Source organism: Eptesicus fuscus, chromosome 14, assembly GCF_027574615.1.
Source record: "Eptesicus fuscus isolate TK198812 chromosome 14, DD_ASM_mEF_20220401, whole genome shotgun sequence".
Lineage (NCBI taxonomy): Eukaryota > Metazoa > Chordata > Mammalia > Chiroptera > Vespertilionidae > Eptesicus > Eptesicus fuscus.
This window is the reverse complement of record NC_072486.1, coordinates 62,629,741-62,645,693: the sequence shown is the minus strand read 5'-3', so window position 1 is coordinate 62,645,693 and position 15,953 is coordinate 62,629,741. Positions and strand designations below refer to the sequence as shown.

Here is a 15,953-nt window from a genome sequence, read left to right as displayed (position 1 = left end):
ATATCTTTAACTTATCAGAGACTGCATTGATGTGATATTATGGCACTTCACATATGTCAATCTTTCCATCCTATCCTTTGTATTATTATTTTTATACATTTTATTCTACATATATGATTATTTCACGGTACCTTTTAATTTTACTTATTTATTTGCTTCAAATAGACTATAAAGTTTTTTCTTATAAACATCTTTTTTAAAAATATATATTTTTTATTTTTTACAGAGAGGGATAGAGAGTTAGAAACATTGATGAGAGAGAAACATCGATTCAGCTGCCTCCTGCACACCCCCTACTGGTGATGTGCCCGCAACCAAGGTACATGTCCTTGACCGGAATCGAACCTGGGACCCTTCAGTCTGCAGGCTGACGCTCTATCCACTGAGCCAAACCGGTTAGGACAACATCTTTTTACATGTGTTTTTTTTTTTTATGGAAATATATTTGACGTATGACATTATGTAAGTTTAAGGTGTACAACATGTTGATTTGATTTTTATTTTTAAAAAGCTGTGTGTGGCCTGGCCAGTGTAGCTTAGTGGTTGAACGTTGTCATAGTTCGATTCCCAGTTAGGGCACGTGGCTGGGGTTACACGCTCCATCCCGATGAGGGGCGTGCAGGAGGCAGCTGATCAATGATTCTCTCTTATCATTGATGTTTCTCCCTGTCCTTTCCTCTCTGAAATAATATATATATATAAATATATATATATATATGCATATGTATATGTATATATTTTTTTAAAGCAAGGTTAATGTGATTGGAAACCTTATTTTAAAAAAAAAATCTGTCTCTAAATTCATAGGTAAAGGTCTGGAAGGATGAACTTTAAATTAATCATGACAGTCACTCCTGGGAAAAAGTGAAGGGTGATTTCACCTTTTATTAAATACTAGAGGCCTGGTACACAAATTCTTGCATGGATGGGGTCCCTCAGGGTGGCCTGTGGAGATCAGGTCCCAGCTTGCACCCCCAGTCTTGCAGCCCCAGTTTATGCCCCCAGCTTTGCAGCCTCGCAGCCCCGCCTGGTGCCCCGCCTTGGCCTGGCACCGTTCCCTCACCTGCTCCACCATCCCGCCTGTGGGGCAATTGATCGGGCCCAGCTCCCTTAGCGCCTGGGAGTTGGGCGGCAGCCCCACCCCCCATCACCACCGCTGGTCACCGTCTGCGGGTGATCAGCAGGGCAATTGGGCCCCTGCTTGCACCTGCCTTGGCCTGGCGCCGCCTGCTCACCTGCTCCACCATCCCACTGTGGTCCTGCTCTCATCGGGGCCCATCAAAGCTGGCAGTGTCTCAACTGCTGTCCACTGCCAGTGCCATGTCGCCGATGCCCACCATGTTCCGCGCCGCCCCGTGGTGGTCAACGCATGTCATAGTGAGCGGTTGAACTCCCGGTTGAATGACCACCTGAGGGTACAATTTTTATATTAGGCTTTTATTATCCTACTAGGAGCCCAGTGTACAAATTCGTGCACCTTGAAAGGAACTGTGGGCCACGAGGCTGTGGTAGGCACAGGGGCGGGTTTCGGTCCATCCTCTGTGCCCCCACCTGGCCCCTCCTGCTGCAGACCCTAGTCCTCTGTCTGCTGGCAGCCCTGCTCCTGCCACTGCTCCCATGAGCTGACAGTGCAGGCCCCACACTCATGCGCTGAAAGCGCGGAGCGATTAGGGCCAGCGCCAGCAGCAGGTGTGAGCAGGGCTGGCACCGTCAGTGGGTGCGAGCAACAGCTGCTGCCCCGATCACCCCTCAGGAGCAGGGGGAGGTGGAGAAGCCCTGAGGGGCGATTGGGGCCAGCAGCCACCTCTCGCAGCCACTGATGGCGTCGAGCGATCAGGACCGGCACTTGCAGCAGGTATGAGCGGTGGCTCAGGCGCTGGCAGTCGGTGCGAGCGGGGCCAGAGTCAGCAGCAGGTGCAAGTGCCAGGCAGGACCGCAGCGTGCAGGAGCAAAGAATTAGTAACCACCAGAGGCTTGCCCCGATGACAGCGACCTGTGCCCCGCCTTGGTCTGGTGCCCCTGCTCACCTGCTCCACCGTCCCACATGTTCTGTGCTCTGCTGCCGACGCCCACCATGTTCCGCACGCACCACCTGGTGGTCAGTGCACGTCATAGCGACCAATTGTTTGGTTCGGTTGTTCTGCTGTTTGGTCTATTTGCATATTGGGGTTTTATATATGTAGATATAATAAAAAGCTAATATACAAATTGTCCCTACGGGTGGGAGTTCACCTAGGAATTAGACGTGCACTGACCACCACGGGGTGGGGTGGAACATGGTGGGTGTCGGGGACGCGGCTCTGGAAGCGGGGCAGCAGTGGAGGTGCTGCCACCCCGATGGGCCCTGACGAGAGCGAGACTGGAGCGGGATGGTGGAGCAGGTGAGCAGGCGGTGACAGGCCAAGACAGGTGCAAAGGAAGGCCCTGGCTGGCAGCTGGCAGCTGGCAGCTGCTAGGGACCCTACCCGTGCACAAATTTTGTGCACTGGGCTTCTAGTATAGGATATTTATGTATTGTTTGAATTTTTAATAAGTACATTAATGAATAACTTCTATATTTTAAGCATACGTAGATAAAAAGACTGTAGTTATTGAAAGAAGCCATTAGTGATTATTTAGTAAGTGTGACATAAATCCCAGAATTCATAAAAGCAATACATTTAACCTCATAAAAATTAACCTCCAAATAGGGATAAAACTAAAGCAAGGGAAACTTTCACTTCCAACAGTTCTGAAGTGATGGAATTTTCTATCAGAATTTTATAGTTTATAAATCTAAAACACAGGCTATAAAAATTCATGCATAATATTTTAAGAATATTTTTTAATCTCTGTGGATGAAAGTGAGGCAATGAATATTTTTATATATGCAGATGGGAATATAAATTGATATGACTTTTCTGGAAGACACTTTGGTAATAGAAGTGCCTTTTGACTTTGAATTCTACTTCTAAGAATTTAGTTTTTAAAAAATCACAGATGTAAAGATTTAGATCTAGTGTTTCTTGCATTGCTGTTTATAATATAAATTTTGAAACATCTTTATTTTGAAAATAGAGGATTTTTAATAAACTAGAATACATTTATTCAGTGGATACTAGCCACATAATAAAAGGTTATGATGTTGAGTGCTTACTATGTACTTGCTTTGTTCTTTTATCTATTATCTCATTTAATCCTTAGAATACTATGCCTGTGAGGTAAGCACTTTCTATTTCCATTTTATATATAAAGAAACTCAAGTACTAAGGGAGCTTAAATAACTTGTCTAAAATAATACAGTAAGCCCTGCTGGATTGCAGGCTCGATCCCCAGTGTGGGCATGCAGGAAGCAGCCAATCAATGATTCTTCTCATCATTGATGTTTCTATCCCTCTCTTCCTCTCTGAAATCAATACAAAAATATTTTTTAAAAATAATAAAATCATACAGTAAGTTGAAGAGCTGGAATCCAGTTATGTCTATCTGACTTCAGAATTCATGCTCTCAGTATTTAATGATATAATGGACATGTTACAGTATTTAATGATATAATGGACATGAAATATGTAATAATATATTACATAAAAAAGGTTATAACATGGTCTTATTTTTTGCATATAAAATTTACCAGAAGGATATATTCTAAAATGTCAACAATGATAACAGTTGAAGGTTGAGATTATGATTGATTTTTGTCTTTTGTTTACTGTTTTCCACAGTGGACATAAGCGACTTATTATTAAAGGTTTTTTAAACTTTTTATTGACTTTTAGAGAGGGAGAAAGAAATATCGATGTGAGAACAATACATCTTTTGGCTGCCTCCTGCACACCCCCTACTGGGGATTAAGCGCGAAACCTGGGCATCAAGCCCACAATCTGAATATGTGCCCCAACCAGCAACCCTCCAGTGCACAGGACGATACCCAACCAGCTGAGCCATGCTGGCCAAGGCTTATTAAAGTTTTTAAAAAGATATTCATTTCATAGCAGAGGGGTGGGGTGGATTAAAAAATAATCATTTCCTCTTCCCCTCTGTTTCTGAACAGAGATATATTTCTAAGTTTGGGTGTGTCCACTCTTAATGTTGCCTGTAATTTCCTCTTGGCTCTAGTTTATAAAAACTACAAGGTTGAAATGGCAGTGTTATTCTGAGATCTGAACGTGTGAACAGTTGAAAGATCTTTAAATGATAACCTTGTAACCATTACTCAGTTTGTTCCCTAGATCTGGGGCCATGGCCACTAGTAACAAGATTCAGAAACCAGAAGAAGCACAGTACCTAGAAATTCACACAGTTAGCAATTCACAAGGCCCATCTCTTTTGCTTTTCACTAGGAAATCCTTTTTTACCTCTCCTTTTTCTCAGTTCTTTTCTTTTTTGTTAGTTTAATGGTCTTTTTTTTTTTTTTTACCTGGGTGAAAAGAATTTGAACGAATCATAAATAGCTCTCTTTTGTGCCTGACTTTTTGTGCATTTCTGTTGCCATGTAAACCAAATAAAGCTAGCTTAGTGAGTAAAACAGCTGTTCCCTGCAACCTCGCTTCTTAGAGGAAGTGGTGACAGTAATTGAGGAGAACAAGAAGAAAGGGTAGAAACTGAGGGAGGAGAGTATAGTGCAGTGATGGGCAACCTTTTGAGCTTGGTGTGTCACACTTCGCCAAAAAACTGAGCATAACGCGGATAGTGTGTCACTTTGAGGAAAAAACATTATTTCGCGATATTTATAGTTTAAATAACATAAATGTATAATTGTTATATATAATTGTATTTAATAAACCAAAAACTAAATATTTAACTTACCTGCTTAGTGACTTCTTTGTTCATCCATCAGTCGGTTTCTTTTGTTGGTCTTGATATTATTTAGCTTGTGTGGGGTGCCGTGAACTAAGATAAGTGAGGGGGAGGGGAAATTCTTTAACTAACCTGCCTATTAGTGACTTTTTTGTTGCTGAATTTCATTGGTTAAATCTTCAATTGAAGGTTGGTATTTTGTACACTTCAGGCCCAAGCAAGCGCTACTAACTTCATCTGTCAATCTGTTTCTTTTGTTGGTTTTGATATTATTTAACGCTGAGAATAAGGCCTCACAAAAGTATGTAGAGGGAAAAATTGTGAGTAAAGCCATTGCTATATTTTTCAGGGTGCTAAAAGTGCCTGGTAGTCGGTTCCAGGCACTCCAAATTTCCTGTTTGTAGTGGCACTCCTCTTGATTCTCCAAGCGGCACCTTTCCAGATTCTCAAGCTTTGACCTCAAGTCGACAAACACCTGAGCCCAGATACTGTCTTGAAATTCTGCAAGTTGCATCTCCAAATCATCAATTTGCATCCATTGGAAACCATTTAATTCCAAACTACTGTAGACTACTACATCAGGATACTTAATTATTTTCATGGTCTGTTCTAGACTTCTAAATTGACTAAATCTATCACTAAACTGGTCAAGTAACGAGTCTAAAACATGCTGGTACTTCATATGCAAGAGTTCCATTTCATTTTGTACAGCTGCACTGGCCTTCTCAAAATACTTTGTTACTCGAGGAGAATACTTTATAAGTTTTAGTTTCTACATCTCGCTTGAAAATTTTAACTTTACTTTCAAAAGCTTTTATGTATCCAAACATAACGTCAATACTTTTGCCAAAACCTTGTAACTTTAAGTTCAGTTCATTAATATGAACAGAGAGATCTGTAAAAAACATCAGGGTGTTGACCCACTTATCATCATTAAGCTGAGGAAAGTTTCCCAGATCCTTATCGTCAAGAAATACCTTAATTTCTTCAAAGCACTCCACAAAGCGCTCAAGAACTTTGCCTCGGCTCAGCCATCTTACATTATTGTACATCGGCAGTCCACTGTAGGTGGAATCAACCTCCAGTAAAAGTGCCGAAAATTCTCGCTTGTGAAGGGGGCGAGCAGCTATTAAATTAACTATTTTTGTAACAACTGACATTAAGTCGTTTAAGTCGGTGAATCCTGCCTTGGCACATAAAGCCTCCTGATGGATAATACAATGAAAAGGCACAATCGGATGTCCAGTGGCTTCTGTAAACAATTTGACAAATCCGACTTTTTCCCCCACCATATTTGGTGCCCCATCTGTCATCACTGACACAACTTTAGAGATATCAATGCTTAGGTCACGAAATGTTTGTATAACAACCTTACATATTTCGCTTCCTGATTTACTTGTTGACACTGATACTAACTTTATCAACTCTTCTCTCATTGTGAGACCATCAGAATATCGACCAATAATGGCCAACTGAGCATGTGATGTGACATCAGTAGTTTCATCAAGAGAGATCGAAAAATATTTACACTTCCTTATGTCTCTCTTTAATTGATGTTGTACGTTTGTGTTCAGTCTCATTATTCGGTCTTTTATGATATTTCTACTGAGTGGTAACTCAGATATTCTCTTAATAATTGCATCTTTATTCTGCTTATCGTGAAATAGAACTGGTGCACATCTTAGGAGAGTTTCTTTAATAAATTCTCCCTCACTGAGCGCTTTTCCATGCTGAGCTATAGAGTGAGCAATGCTCAAACTTGCAGATGTTAAATTTGTAGAGCCTTTCGTAAATTTAAGGATGGAATTAGATTGGCTCTTATAAAGGTGTAGCTGCCTGGAAATGTATTCCTTCCTTTCATCCTCACTTTTTTAAAAAAGCTGGGAATGATTAGTTTCAAAATGTCTATTTATATTCCACATTCTGCTTACTACCATTTCAGTACATAGAACACAAAATGATCTGCCATTTTTTTTCTATAAGCCATACATCTCGGTCCATGTCTCTTGAAAGGGTTGGCCACTGCTACTACCACTTCCTTTACTTAACCTTAGTTTTTTATTTTTTGGGTTCTCCATCAGGGGGGCAGTGACAGAAGATAGAATTATAGATAGCTTGTTAGGCCTGCAAGCAATTAGGGGTTAACTAGCCTAACTAACGACAAAATGGTGCATATAACTGTCTTTTAGGAAAGGGCAGGGGTAATAAGCAGAAATAGGGGTTAATAAGGATGCACAACAGTAATAGTGGTGAAATGGAGTCTGCACTATGGAGCAAGATGGTGTTCCTTATGTGAATTAAAATGGCTGCCGCTATTTCTAATGGCAGGAAACGGCACCCATAGCACGCCACAAACCCTCACCTCTCCCAGCCTCCCCCTCACTTATCTCAGTAATGATGGATTAGAAATCCATGACACCCCAGAACCATTTAGATAATGGTTGCTGTGGTTAACTGTTATTTGGTTACTGGTAATGGCAAGGCCCCCAGAGATGCGTCCCCCGCTGCGTTCCACTGCTCCCTGCTCTGCCGGCGGAAGTGAGGGCAAAGATCCCGGCTTAACCGGAAGTCCCAGAACTAGACGCTCTGTGCCGGACTTCTGTTGTTTTGGCCTACAGACCTCCGGCACAGAGTGTCTAATAGGGAAGGATGAAACATTTGCGACTAGAGTCTTGGAGTCTAGTCGCAAATGTTTCATCCTCAGGAGCAGCAAATGTTTCATCCGCGGCATGCGGCCGCCTCAGTGACCGCGTGTCATCAGAAATGGCTACGCGTGTCAGTGCTGATACGCGTGTCATAGGTTCGCCATCACTGATATAGTGTTTACAGTCCTAGTCTTGATTCTTGCTCTGATTATAATATGTTACCTATAGCTATTTGTGTTGGTCCTTAGTCATTTTTCCCAGCAGCTTAAATGTAGCTGACTAATAGCCTTTTTTCTATTTGTTCGCATATTGGAAACTGTCACTATTTGGGGTGGAATTAATAGATTCTAAGCTGTCTTTCTATTTGTTTGCATGTTGGAAAACCTAGGAAAATGAATGGGTGTAGAGCATGGCATAGGGTTTGACTTTTGGTTATAAAGTGTTACACTTTTGGAGATTGGCATAAAAAAGTCATTCCAGAGCTTCTAATTAAATATGCATAGAGGCAGTATGCAAAGACTACATGTAGCGAGCTGGTCAGTAATATACAAGCATGTAAAATTACAACTGGATGGATGATAACAGCTGAAGCCTAAAACACATGGCACAGAAACTAGGTAAGTACTTGGAATTAGATAGTAAGGTGTTTATTTAAATTACTAGTGGCCCAGTGCATGAAATTCTTGCACGGGGCAGGGGGGTCCCTCAGCCCGGCCTGCACCCTCTCCAGTCTGAGACCCCTCAAAGGATATCCTACTGCCAGTTTACAGGGATAGGGCCTAAACCGGCAGTTGGACATCCCTCTTGCAATCTGGGACTGCTGGCTCCTAACCATTCACCTGCCTGCCTGCCTGCCTGCCTGATTGCCCCCAACCACTCTGCCTGCTAGCCTACTCGCCCCCAACTTCCCCCCGCTGCTGGCCTGTTCGCCCCCAAATGCCCCCCCCGCCAGCCTGATCACCCCCAACTACCCCCCGTGCCAGTGTGCTTGCCCCCAACTGCCCTCCCTGCCAGCCTGTTCACCCCCAACTGCCCCCCTGCTGGCCTGCTCACCCTCACCTTCCCTCCCCACTGGCCTGCTTGCCCCCAGCTGCCCCCCTGCTGGTCTGCTTGCCCCCAGTGGCCCCACCCCCCATCAGCCTGATCATCCACAACTGCCGTCCCATCCTGGCCTGATCACCCACAACTGCCCTCTCCTCTTGCCTCTAACCGCCTCTACCTTGGCCCTGCCACCATGGCTTTGTCCAGAAGAACGTCTGGAAGGTCTCCCAGTCTAATTAGCATATTACCCTTTTATTAGTATAGATAGAGGTATGGTGCATGGGTGGGGGCCTGCTGGTTTGCCCTGAAAGGTGTCCCGGATCAGGGTGGGGGTCCCGCTGGGGTGCCTGGCCAGCCTGGGTGAGGGGCTGAGGGCCGTTTTCAGGCTGGCCATGCCCCCCAGCGGGGACCCTCACCCCATGGGGGTGTGGCCAGCCTGGGTGAGGGTTATTTTCAGGCTGGCCACAGCCCTTTCAGAGTTGAGGGGTCCCACTGGGGTGCCTGGCCAGCCTGGGTGAGGGGCTGATGGCTGTTTTCAGGCTGGCCACGCCTCCTGGCGACCCAAGCTCCCAGGCCCTCCTTTTTTTCTTTTTTTTTCTATTTTTCAGCACCTCCTTGAGTGGAGGCCAGGGCTGGCTGGAAACAGGTATCTGGGATTTATTTATCTTCTATAATTGAAACTTTGTAGCCTTGAGAGGAGGGCAGGCGGGAAGCTTGGCTTCCTCCATCACTGGGGGCAACCCAAGCCTCGTGCTCACTTCATGGCCACCACCATCTTAGTTGGGTTAATTTGCATACTCGCTCCTGATTGGCTGGTGGGTGTAGCAGAGTGATGGTTAATTTGCATGTTTCTCTTTTATTAGTGTAAATATTGTTTAGGGGTTAGTGATGTATTATAGGCTGAAACATTATTGTGGGGAGAGAAAAAGTGAGTGTTACCATTACTCATCTAGTCCAGATATGGAGAAAAAGTCATCTCTTCTCTGATCTGAGGTAACTTTGGAAATCAATCAATGTCATATACTCCATCCTCACTCTTTTGTGGCATATAAACCTAAATTTAGCCCTCATCGGTTTGGCTCAGTGGATAAAGCGTCGGTCTGCAGATTCAAGGGTCCCAGGTTCGATTCTGGTCAAGGGCATGTACCTTGGTTGCGGGCACATCCCCAGTGGGGAGTGTGCAGGAGGCAGCTGATCGATGTTTCTCTCTCATCGATGTTTCTAACTCTCTATCCCTCTCCCTTCCTCTCTGTAAAAAATCAATAAAATATAGTTAAAAAACCCACACTAAATCCATCTAGATGGTCAAGTTCACCTCTTAGCTAGGAAAGAGCAAAAGTTAGCCCTGGCAGGTTTTGCTCAGTAGTTAGCTCAGACTAAAGGGTCTCGGTTCGATTTTGGTTAAGGGCATGTACCTCAGTTGCAGGCTCAATCCCTAGCCCCTCAATATGTCTCTCTCACATTGACATTTCTCTTTCTCCCTCTCCCTTCCACTTTCTCTAAAAATCAGTGGAGCCTGGACAGTGTTGCTCAGTGGTTGAGCATTGACCCAAGAACCAAGAGGTCCCCAGTTCAATTCCTGGTCAGGGCACATGCCTGGGTTGCAAGTTCCATCCCCAGTAGGGGCTATGCAGGAGGCAGCCGATCAATAATGTTTCTCTCTCATTGATGTTTCTATCTGTCCCTCTCCCTGCCTCTCTCTAAAAATCAATAAAAACATATTTAAAAATCAATGGAAAAAATATCCTTGGGTGAGGATTAGCAAAGAAAGAAGTTAAATAAGTATTTACATGTAAATAGCCAGAAATTTTCTTTCATGTCTTAGTTTTTATTTCTTGTTTCTTTATGCAAATATAAATAATACATATATTTATTCTTATCCTCCCTTTCTTACATAAGAGGGACCCATAATATGAACCTCATGTGTGAATACAAAGAAAGCTTCCTCTTTTTACTATTCCATTGTTTGAACGTACTTCAGTTTATATAATCAAAACCAACCCTGTTGCTGGACATTTGAGTGGTTTCAAATAGTTTTAAGCTGAAATTTAAGAACTTTAAACTCCTCTTATTAGCATAGTTCGGTTGTTACTATGAGGGCGTCCTGACCAATTTGCATATTACCCTTTTATTAGTATAGATCAGTGGTCGGTAAACTGTGGCTCACGAGCCACATGCGGCTCTTTGGCCCCTTGAGTTTTTAGCAAAGGCCAGCTTAGGAGTACCCTAATTAAGTTAATAACAATGTACCTACCTATATAGTTTAAGTTTAAAAAATTTGGCTCTCAAAAGAAATTTCAATTGTTGTACTGTTGATATTTGGCTCTGTTGACTAATGAGTTTGCCGACCACTGGTATAGATTGTTAGACTTGTAAATGAAATGACCTTTGTATATTACAGCCACAAAAGCATAGCAGTTTTCAGTCTAAGTCAGGAATGGACTCCTGCTGTCTCCCTTGCTGGAAGCTATGTAAGTCTTATTACTCAGGTAATGCCCTTCTACTGTCATTGCCCCTACCTCCTTACCAAGATACACTTGGTAACAAATTTGCATTCTATTGGAGATAATTCATACATACTTATCAACTGCCCCAGAAGGCTGGCATCTTACAAGGCTAGAGGTTCACCCTGACTAGGAAATGCTCTTTAAATCCTTGAATTGTACATAAGCCTGAGCTCTTTGGAAGGAAGTACAAATGGATAATTGATTGGTATTACTCTGACTATCCTGCCACAAGGAAAAAGAGTGGAATAAAGAAAGGAAGGAGAAGATACAAAATAGTTTTAGTTAGGGGGAAAAGCACTACCTTGGAAATCATCAATGGTTTTGTTTTTTGTTGGTTTTTTATTTTTTTACAGAAAAAGACAAAACAAAACAAAAGCACATGGAACAAGACTTTGTACATGTAGACAATAGCAAACAACAGGAGAATAAGAAGGTTTATGGTAAAAATATTTATCAAATGATATACTTGCAAAACAAAAAGGTGTAATGACTTTATATAAAGACTTAAGTTTAATTATTTACCAAATGGTGCATCTCCAAACCAAGAGATCTCATTATTTAATACAAAGACCTAAGTCTAGTAATCTTAGCAAGTTACCTAAGCAAGTGAGAGACCTACTTGCTTATAATCAGCGGTGAGAGTTCAATGAAACTAGTTAACACTTACTGTATTTTTCCGGAGTATAAGACGACTGGGCGTATAAGATTTTTCCTGGGTTAAAAAGTCGTCTTAGCCAAAACCGGTTTGGCTCAGTGGATAGAGCGTCGGTCTGCGGACTGAAGGGTCCCAGGTTCGATTCCGGTCAAGGGCATGTACATTGGTTGTGGGCACGTCCCCAGTAGGGGATGTGCAGGAGGCAGCTGGTCGATGTTTCTCTCTCATCGATGTTTCTGGCTTTCTATCCCTCTCCCTTCCTCTCTGTAAAATATCAATAAAATATTTAAAAAAACACAAAAAAAACACGTCGTCTTATACGCTGGAAAATACGGTGGTCCAATATATCTAATCCATTATATCTAATCCCATCAATATAGTCCAATATACCGTATTTTCAGGCGTATAAAACGGCTTTTTAACCCAGGAAAATCTTATACGCCTAGTCGTCTTATACGCCGGAAAGTACGGTAGATTGTTGTTGATACTGACTCACCTGGCAACAGAATCTGAAAGACAAATGGGGTTTGGGCACAGGGGGCCCAATGAGTGCCCATGTTGGTCTGACAGTTCCCTGGAACACTGCCAAGCCAGTTTCAAAATGATCTTAGCAAAACCTCTAGAAGCATTAAAAGACCATAAAAGAACCACTCAATATTTGAAAAAATAATTTTTTTAAAGCTGAATTGTGTACTGTATGTAGTAAGAGAGTTATGCTGAGCAGACACAGTCTTTCTTAGTACAGCAGTCTGCTAATATGGTATGGAGAAGCATGGAGTTCAGGGATTGGAGGCCTTTTAGAAGCATAAATGTTGTTTTTTAAATCCTCACCCAAGGATATGTTTCACATTGATTCCAGAGAAAGAGGAAGGGAGAGGGAGAGAGAGAAGCATTGATTGGTTGCTTCACATACGCACCTGGAGAAGGGATCAAACCTGTAACCCCGGGTATATGCCCTGACCAGTTCAGAATAGAATCGAGACTGTTGGGTGCACTGGATGACGCTCTAACCAACTGAGCCACACCAGTTAGGGCTATTGATCTATATTTTGTTACTAATTTGGTCTGTGATTAGTTCTGTGATTTCATTTATCTGAAATCACACCTAAGTTTCCACACCTAAGGAAAGAGTGGTTTGGAATTTTAAAAAATCTCTCTGAAATTCTAGGGCAAGAAGAAATAGAAGTGAAGCAGAGATGTCTTCAAGATTCCATACTGATTTCAAATAGTATAAAGTGGAGATTTTGTTCACTACTGTGTAATACCTATTACAGTTGGGATTGTTATATAACAAATTACTGTCAGGCCCTAACCGGTTTGGCTCAGTGGATAGAGCGTCGGTCTGCGGACTCGAGGGTCCCAGGTTCGATTCTGGTCAAGGGCATGTACCTTAGTTGCGGGCACATCCCCGGTGGAGAGTGTGCAGGAGGCAGCTGATCGATGTTTTTCTCTCATCGATGTTTCTAACTCTCTCTCTCCCTTCCTCTCTGTAAAAAATCAATAAAAATATATTAAAAAACAAATTACTGTCAGAATTTAGAGGGTTATTTTGTTTTGTTTTTTGTTTTGTTTTTATTTGTGCTTTTTTAAAATGTATTTTATTGATTTTTTTACAGAGAGGAAGGGAGAGTGATAGAGAGCTAGAAACATCGACCAGCTGCCTCCTGCACACCCCCTACCGGGGATGTGCCCGCAACCAAGGTACATGCCCTTGACCGGAATCGAACCTGGGACCTTTCAGTCCGCAGGCTGACGCTCTATCTACTGAGCCAAACCGGTTTCGGCTTGTTTTTTTTTTAATATATTTTTATTAATTTCAGAGAGGGAGGGAGACAGAGATAGAAACATCAATGATGAGAGAGAGACATCAATCGGCCGCCTCCTGCACCGCTCCTACTGGGGATTGAGCCCCCAACCAGGACATGTGCCCCGACTGGGAATCGAACCATGACCTCCTGGTTCATGGGGCGATGCTCAACCACTGAACCCCACCAGCCAAGCCAGAATGTAGAGGTTTTAAACAATCATTTTACTTTGTAGTTTTGTGGGTCAGATTTATGGGAATGGCTCAGCTGAACAGTTTTTACTTGGGTTTTCTCCTTTTTTTAGCCCTGCCAGTTCATAACTTTTGGCCAACCAAGTAATAAATTTAAATAGGTGTTTATGCTACATATTTATTTGTTTACAGTGGGACTCTTATTCAGTGTTTTACTACTTCATACTTTTGGAAATACAGATTACTTTTACAACTTACCCTTACAGATAGAATTAACTAAAAGCACAGCATATAATTCTTTGGTACCACTTTCCAGAGAGATAAAGAGATATGGGAAGAAAGGGAGGTATGTGGTGTCAGCAGTGGTGTTGGTGGTGATGGGGCCAATGAGGATGGAAATGGAAGACTGAGTATATATAAGTCATTGTCCCTAAAGTGCCCTTATAGAATTCTATGAATTTCTAGAGTAGTATTGACACACTCATAATTATCATATAAAACATTTTGGATAAGATAGTGGAAATAAGAACTATGAAATCTGCCTATAATCTTGAGAATTTACCAACAGTTCCAAAGATCTAGCGGGTGCTTAAAGGGAAGAATGGCAATGTAAAGGAGCCTGGGCCATAAGCCAGTTAATTGGCTTAGGTAATAATTACAACAAAGTTTGGCTAAACTTATAAAAATCCAAAAAAACTTAACAGAAATTGATAAGAATGGATTATAAAGGTAAAACTTCAGATAGGAAGTAGCATACACTTTGGCATTAGAATAAAGTAAGGAAGGCAAATAGAAAGTAAATAGAAAAGAGTAAAGAATACAGATAAAGGAGACAGAAAAGGCATTTGCAGAAGTATATGGGAGGACCTTATAATAAAAATAATGGTTGTTACTGGACCTTGTTACTACCTATCAGCTGGTAGTAACCTGAGAGTCTTTTTAGAGTCCTTCTCCCTATTGAGTTAACTCAAAGGTAGTATCAAGAAGAAACAAAGAACATTTTTAGAAGGAGAGGAAGAGTAATAATGACTCAAGTTTTCAACCTAAGTGACTAGACTAAATAGTGAGATTAAAATTTGTTTAAATAATAACACAAAAGTATAAGGGAGGTAGTTTGAAGATATGAGACTGAGCTCTTCCTTAAAGTAGGAAGGAAGAAGGAAAAGCTAGGTGAATATACCAAAAAATAATTATTAAAGTATGAGGGAACTTCCCATAATCTCAGTCTTCTAATAAGAAGGCTCATTAGCTTAGTGAGGCTGGGACTCCTCAGAGATGGAGGTATATGTAGAATTAGCAAAAGACTTTGAGACTCAGCAGGACATTCTTCTAGACCTATTGGAAATTTTTGACACACCATTTGGAAAAATGACTTTAGAGCTAATGGCAGAACAAGAACCTGCTCAATAATTAGTTATGCAGAGAGCAGACATTTTGGATTTCTTCAGATCCTGGAAGCTTTGGGGGGACATGGAAATATTTAAAGGATTAAATTGTTGAGCAAAATTGATACTGAAAAGTACTTTAAATTGATTGGTTTTCTCCTTTTGTGTGTTTGAGAATTTGGGCATATAATGTAGCTCTATACCCTGTGGTACCTAACAAGAATCCTATATAATAAAAGGTAATATGCAAATTGACCCTAACAGCAGAACTACTGGTCGCTATGACGTGCACTGACTACCAGGGACCCTCCCCCCGAGTGCACGAATTTTCATGCACCGGGCCTCTAGTTAATTATAATCAACTACTGAGACAGACTGTTCTGAATAAATATTATTCACTTCCCATGTATTTTAGGGGTTCATGTAAAAGAATATAAAATTTCATTTTGCTGTTTTAAAGTGACTGAACTACACCTTTTTTAAAAAATATATTTTTATAGATTTCAAAGAGGGAGAGAAAGAAGCATCAATGATGAGAGAAAATCATTGATCAGCTGCCTTCTGCATGCCCCCTACTGGGGATCGAGCCCACAACCTGGGCATGTGCCCTTGACTGGAATCGAACCCAGGATCCTTCAGTCCACAAGCCGACCCTCTATCCACTGAGCCAGCTAGGGCAACCTATATTTTTAAAAGTGCATTTATTACATATATTTAAAATATATAAATCCTCCTTTCCCAAGGCCTACTCACTCCTTGTCCCCACAGATAATCATTATTGTCAACAGCTTCTTGTGCTCCATTCCAGAAAAATAGGTTGTGTGTATGCATCTGATATTATACAGTAGAGGCCCGATGCACGAAATTTGTGTAAGAGTAGGGCCTGCCTTCCCCCGGCTGCCAGCACTGGCTTCCCTCCAGCCGCCGGCAGGCACCCAGGACCCCAGC

General features: G+C 42.0%; 1 protein-coding gene and 1 pseudogene across 2 annotated transcripts in view; one reads left to right on the top strand and one right to left on the bottom strand.

The window, feature by feature from the left end:
- LOC103297353 (transcription factor A, mitochondrial-like) overlaps nucleotides 1-12,181 on the bottom strand; it is a 39,893-nt pseudogene extending 27,712 nt beyond the window's left edge.
- The window catches only part of AHCYL2 (adenosylhomocysteinase like 2), a 179,578-nt gene that overhangs the window by 78,571 nt on the left and 85,054 nt on the right, over nucleotides 1-15,953 (top strand). The window lies entirely within an intron of this gene.